Here is a 7,449-nt window from a genome sequence, read left to right as displayed (position 1 = left end):
CCCCGAGTAGCAATAATACAGTATGTGACAATATGTGATGTATTTGCTTGTTCATCATGTCTAATTAAAGCAGACACTCAGAGGAGTAACATTAAGTGAGGACCAAATACTAGTTAGAATTTAAGAAATAGGCTAGATATGATTTGTGTTCTGGCCCTGCGATGGACTGGCGACCTGTCCAGGGTGTACCCCGCCTTGCACCCGACCTGTACGCAGGATAAGCGGTTGACGATGGATGGATGGATGGATGATTTGTGTTCTATATATTTTGTGATGCTGAAAGAATTGCATGCATTATGTGTTTAAAAGGTGTGGCTTGGAATGAATTGTAGTTTTTGGAGCGAAGCCAAACTGGGAAATTTTACTAAGGTTGTCAAGGTTAAATCAAGGAACAAAAATACATTTTTTCAGCTGTTGTGATTTATAATATGGCATCTTTATTACATGCCATTAAGAAAAGATACAATAAAGTAAGAACAATTTGGATCTGTAAAGTTAAAGTGGTAAAGATCGTATGCACACAGGCAAACAGCACAAACTAGCACATTAAATGTGTGTGTACAGTAGTACTTATTTAAAAAAAAAACAACACTTTCATCAGTCTCAGTCTGCTGCAAATAGTTTTCCTGTTCATCTCCTCCAGTGAAAACTGCACAGCTCCAGAGCAACCAAACTGTGATGTGCTGCAATGCAGATGGATTTTTCATTGCCCTGCTTGGAGGAGGGCAAAGAGGTAACATTGCCTCCGTTCTCGCCAGGGTCTCTCTTGTCTCGGCAGCCTCCAGTCAAAACGCATAATCATCATTCCTTCTCTCTTTATCACCACAATGTACCGTGTCCTCACTGCCTGGCGATTATACATATATATATATATACGCTGAAATTCACGACCTCATCACAATGTAGAAATTGATTTAGCATGCAGTGATTTCCTTTCGCTTCTGAAGCCTATTCGGAATTTTTTTTTTGATGGCAGTGAGAATATGATGTGCTGAATTTTTGCACTGTTCAATTACATTTGATGTTGTGAAGGCAGATTTGATGGTGCACAAAGAACACAAGCAGCTAATCCAATATATAACAACAAACAATGGAATACAGGAATATTATAGAGCCTACAAAGTGACTACATGTCTCTATTTCCACTTTAAAATGTCACAACAAATGTCATGTCTTTTCAAAGTTATACAGGCACTACAAGGCCCTTATTCTTTTTGTTAAGTCTCCAGTCCATCCTCCCGTCTGGGAGGAGCCAGATGATTAGTCACTGCAATGATTTGGAATAGGAATTGAATTAAAAACCGGTTTGCTTAATAAAGCGTCTGTTGTTGTCAAAGATGACAGGTTGAGGCGATGCATTTGATAGGTAGCGTTTGTAAATCCCATTGAAAGGCATCATTAATCTTCTCATCTGGATGCCGTGGAACATAAAATGAAATAGTGGGAAATTACTTGTCATCCTCACAGCAGTGCACTGGAACATTTTAAATAGGGGTGTAATTGTTTTCCTGATTAGTTCAGCGTGGGTATGTGTCTATTTATTTACATATTCTGTTAACAAGGACAGCGTTTGTTGTGACCCCCCCCCCATACCTAATTGAGGATGAAAAATCCCTTTGAGCTCTGGGAGCAGCCGCAAAACTGCCTCTGCTGGAGAAAGGGAACATAACTGTAGTTTAAGGAGACAATTCAAAGATATATTTTCACCACTGAAATGACTGGACGTGTGTGAAGTTACTAAACCCTCCTTTAGGGATCCTGTTGTGAGAATACACTTTATATTTTCTGTTTGTTATTTGTTTGTGAAATACACAACTAGCTACTATATTAAGTGGGCTAATATTGGACAATGTGCTTGCTGTGAAAGTATAAGAGATTCTGAGAACACTTCCTTTAATAATAACCCCTAACCTCTAACATGCACTGCCTGTGCTCTTCTTTGTCTTCTTCTATCTCCTTACAATTCGCTTGTCTTGATTGCACTATTTGTTAGCTCTTATTGCTTCCCCTAGGTATTTATCCCAATGACTGCATAATAGCTCTAACTACTATCTATTGCTGTTCGTGGATCTCTTACTTTACTGATGCTTATATGTTGATCCTCAATTGTAAGTCACTTTGTATAAAAGTGTCTCCCATATAGGTAAATTTAAATGTACAGTAATGAAATACACTAGATTACAAAAGCAAGGAAGTACAATATAACCAAAACTAAGAGTCTACAGCCATGCTAGCAGCTCTGTGAGTAAGTGGACAAATTAAGAATTTGGCCTGGCAGTGGTGCTATATTAAAGGTCATGAGATCATCAAAGTAATTAAAATTCATCCCGAGGGGGACATGAATGTCAGTTCCAAATTCAATGGCAATCCATACAATAATTGTTGAGACATTTCACTCAAAACCACAAATGTCAGCCCCATGGTTGCGCTTGAATAAAGACCAAAGTCATTAAGATACATCTCAGAACTATGAATGTCTATGATGAACGAATGAATGTCTCCCTCGAGTAGGCTAGATGGTAAATATTTCACTGGATAAGAGAAAACTGGGGGTGCTAGACTAAACGTCAAGGGATCTTTAAACTAATTTAGAATCATCCAATGGGCACCATGAATATCTGCACCAACTTTCATGGAAACATTACAGTCTGGACCAAGTGGATGGATGTTGGCATCCAGAGAGCAATGATAAAAGAAAGTATTCAAAATCACAAGAAGTAGAATTAGTTAAACATGCATTCATTGATTTAGATTGATTGATAAATTGGGGCTGTGCAACAAGTTGCAAACACGCTGCCATGTTATCCCTTTATAAAGATGATGTGGCAAACACAGAGCAATATTAGCATTAATTTGAAGTTGTGTTTCTGCCCACCTGATTTGCGTAAGTCCGATAATTCTTCTTTTAGCTATAATTTGGTCTCCTTCAACTCCTGAGGGAAATATCTGACTCTTCAGCTCCTAAATCCTCAACTACATTCACCAGCTAGTCGCTAACTTTGGCAGCTCGGGGTTGCTGCTCTCCTAAAGGACAAAGCACTAAAAACAAAAGAGCAGATTGTACAGATTTTACTGACCTTGGTGTTTTAATTAATGCCGACTTAAGTTTTAATAGTCAGGTAAAGGCAATAACAAAATCAACAAGAAATATGGCCAAAGTCAGGGACCAAATGACAAAACACTTTTTAGAAAAATTGATTCATGCTTTTATTGCTAGCAAAATTGACTACTGTATTCTAGCAGGATCTCCTAAAAAGGGCATTACACATCTCCCAGTTCTGCCAATAAGCCACAGAATTGATTTTCAAGTCTAAACATATGACTGATATGCTTGAGCTATAGCACCCTGCAAGACTACTTAGATCACTGGGGAGTGGACTGCTAGTGGTGCCCAGGAACCGACTTCCTGATGGTCTATGCCCCATCCATTGCAGTTTTTAAATCCAGACCAAAAACCTTATTGTTCTCAAGCACTTTTATTATGCTCTTTTTTGTGTTGTTTACCTTTGAACTGTGTTGTTTTAACTTTGAATTGTGTTGTTTTTATCTTTTCTGTACAGTACCTTGAATCTGCATGTGCGTATGAAATAAAACTGCCTTGCCTTGCAGTGAGTGTGAACAAAAACAGTAAGATTGCAGGATTTAACACCAAAAAATGAGCTACAAGATGCTAAACCACTCCGTAGAGCCGAGGGAAAGTGTGGAGTCTGTTGATAATTCCCTGTTGGTTTGGCACTACAAGCAACCGCTTTCACATTACATTTATTTGTTTGTTTTATTATAAAACAAATGTTTGATTAGTGCAGCTTAAAACAACTGTCAAGGACATTTTTGTTTCGTTTGATATATCATATATCATTATTTTTTTGTCGTGAAGTCTTTCATGAATGAAGAAATGTACTGCTCACTGAACTATGCAAATAATTGGGAGTGGGGTGAATCAACATTGCAATATTCCTCTGAGCTACAGTAACCCACCCACATCCTCCTCGCAGACACTCCAACAGTAATAATACAATGCCACTGTCTTTATAATACTTATACAAGGATACATTTAAAAGCAGAAAGGTCTGTCCTCTGCAGAGAATTCTCAATTTTATGGGGAAAAAATATATTGAGTGCGAGGTGTGCCTTTGCTTTGGTGCAGTAAATTTAGTTTAAATTTCCTTTTCCAAACCTATAATTAAACTACCTGCCCTAGTTTTAAAGGTTTGAAAATAACTCCTGAATGAGAAAATGTTTGCATTTTAACAGCAGCTGTCATGGATGTGTGCTGGGAGCCTCATAACATGCATACTTCTTACTTGTAATTGAGAGGTAGTTCGGCTTGTCAAGTGAAAGAAAAATACATCTGTCACAACAAACTGCTGCTGCAACTGGCAGGATTTATTGATAAGGGTTGTACAACTTGCCAGCAACCTGGAAATTATTTGAACTTTGTCACGGAGCCCTGAACTGTACAGTGCTATCGGGCAGGCTAGCCATCATTCATGCACCGTATCTGAACTGGTCTGTCATGGCCGTGCTCAGGCTCCCACTGTGGACGGACAAAAAGGGGGAGAGAAAGTAGGTGGAAAAAAATATATGGATAAAGGAATATGTAAGATTCAGTACATTTATTTATTTACAGCGAAACTACATCTGTATTAAAATGTTTAAATTTGCAGACATATTTATGAATATGTACCATTGTCATATTGTTGGTGTGAAAAACTTACTTTTCATCATTAGCTGTGTGACGGGTTGTTTATTAATTCACAAATGTATTATTACTATTACTAAAAGATACTTACTCCACAGTAAACCTTGTAACAGCATGCATGAAGTCCAGTTGTGTTTTTCTTGTGCATCCCGGAATTATGTGTGCTGCGAAGTGTTCACAGATACACAGTTACTCAGTTCATGATGCAGCTAGATCTAATCACAGAAAGCCGAACCTGATCATTCAAGTCTCCTGGGAATCTGCTGATGTGCCAAAAAGGCTCAAGTTCACAAGCAACAAAAACCCAAGGGCGTAAGCCACCTGCTGCTGCCCAAACAAAACAACAGCCAGCCACTGCAGTTGACTCCTCAGAAGCGCCAGTTGACCAGCCAGTGCAACATTAGCATTGATCTAGACAAAGCCAGCCCCACACGACATCATCAATAATTGATGGTGAGTCATAATCACAAGGTTTATTATTAAATGGCTAGCTGGTCATTGGTCTTTTCAGGGGTAACCAACTGTGTTGTAGGAGAAAGTCAAGTCAAACCGGGGCTTTGTTTAACTATTTTCTGCTTGACTTAACTGGTTATAGTTATTTGTATTCAAAGATTCCAAACACAAACAAGATGACTAAGACTTTTTAAAACATTCATGTGTTGAAAAGATCCTGTTATCTATAACATAAACCACGGGCAAACAACTGCGGATAATTCGTTTGGCTCAGATTCACTGCAGGCCTCATTTGCAATAGCAGAGTTGGGTATTGTCGACCATAGCCCACGTTAGATGTGACTCTCTCTCTCTCCTTTCTCTCTCTGCCGCTGTCATATCAGAGCTTTACATAATGTGTGCTATTTCAGTTTGCTGTGATGGGAAACATGATCCTAAATATCAATGCCCCATTCACTGTACAGTCCCCATCTGCTCAGAACCCAGCTTGATGAAGGTGCACAGACTTAGAGTCAGCTTAGCAAAGTCAAAAATCATCTATCACCTGGGGGCAGGAAATAAATATATGACAAGACAGCTGGTATGTGTGAGTAGGTGTGGACCCCGGATCTTAAAGGAGTATGTCTCCTCACAACAATAGCAGCCCATAAATCAAGACCCACTCTCACTGGGTGCCCCTGCTGTCTTATACATATACACACTTATTATACACATGTTCCTGGGAACATAGGACAGTGAACATGCTCCCGTGAAGATGTGTTGAACATCATTAGGTCGCTTTATCTTGTACTTTTAAGCTTCTTAGACTGGGCAGGTCGGTTAATGAATGTCCTAAAAGTAGTAGAGTGACATTGCGTGATAGGGTTAGAGTCAGCAAGTTTTGCTCTTTTTGGCGTGCTAATGTGCAAACCTGTTAGTAACGTGCCTGCACTATTAGACTGCTGTATTCATGGCAGCTTTGTTTATATAACCAAGCTCTATCTTCCTGCACAAACTGATGAAACATAAGCTGGCACCCTGTTGCGTGTATTAGAGCTCGTATATTTGCGGCTGGCACAGTGTCAGTTTTACATAGAAGTGAATGAGAGAAGGAAGTTGCACCTGCCCCTTTGTTCTCTTCTCTGAGGGGGATCTTTGTGTTTGTCCCAAAGCACTGTGGAGTACAGTCACAGATTTCAGTCCACAGCCACCGACAATGACTGAGGAGTTTATTCAACATCCCATTCACAGTTACAGTTATATGTATGTTAAATGAGTGGAATTAAGCAGCAGGTTGAGCTATAGAGAAGTATTTTAACAGAACAATGTTTTTTGTGTTGTTGACATTTTTAATACAATTCCACACTTTCACATACACATAGAAGGACACACACAGGCACAAACACAAAAGAGATTAATTAGGCATTCTGCCAAGTCCATTAACATTTTTGTACAAAGCCATCGACTGATTTAAAGGGGCAAAATACTGAAAAAGAAATAAATTAAGTGAACTGGATACAGTATAACGGATAAAGCGGACATGTTGTTAAAATGCAAACAGCATCTCCAACACCTCCCCTGAATGAAAAACAAAAAACAACAAACAAAACACCTTATCTTCAGCTGCTTCGGCCCGTCCTGAGAGATTGGAGCTGCAGAATAAAGAAGGCATCTGTACTCTTCCAGGTCAGTCATGCCCTGTTTGGGAAGGCTGGAATTTGAGATCCAAGGATAAACATCAGCTCCCCAGAGATGACTGTTACTCATGTTTGAATACTGCATGGGGAAAATGAATCTCTCCACAAGCAAAACAACCATGAACACTTTCATTGGCTCTTTTGGGAAAGTTAATTCTTAACCTGCAGCTTCATGCTGTTTCACTCATCCTCAGCCAGTTGTTAGACACACATGAAAAATATACCATTGTGGAGAAAATGAAGAGAAATGACAATGCAAATAAAAACGTTATTTTTCAATGAAAACTACTCTTGCTAACAGAAATCACCAGAGCACCACAAGCAATTTCCCTACAAACTTCCCTAAAATACAATTTTGCTCAATGCAGCATTTTCTATTCATTTTTATCACCCATCTATTTTTCTCTGGGGAGAGAATAATGTGTCTATGAGCAGAACCAAGAGTAAACAGCTGTGCCTTTGTATTATGAGTGGTTACAGGTAATCAACAATGCATCCACTTACCCAATACTCTTCACAGAGGGGATTGTTTTCAGCTGCACTCAATGATTGAAAGCATTAGTGATGAATGGCAAACTGCTTAGATGGTTCACAGACTTTCACTGTGACCACAACAAC

This window comes from Micropterus dolomieu, linkage group LG20, assembly GCF_021292245.1.
Source record: "Micropterus dolomieu isolate WLL.071019.BEF.003 ecotype Adirondacks linkage group LG20, ASM2129224v1, whole genome shotgun sequence".
Taxonomy (NCBI): domain Eukaryota; kingdom Metazoa; phylum Chordata; class Actinopteri; order Centrarchiformes; family Centrarchidae; genus Micropterus; species Micropterus dolomieu.
The sequence above is the reverse complement of the archived record's forward strand: the minus strand, read 5'-3'. Positions refer to the sequence as shown.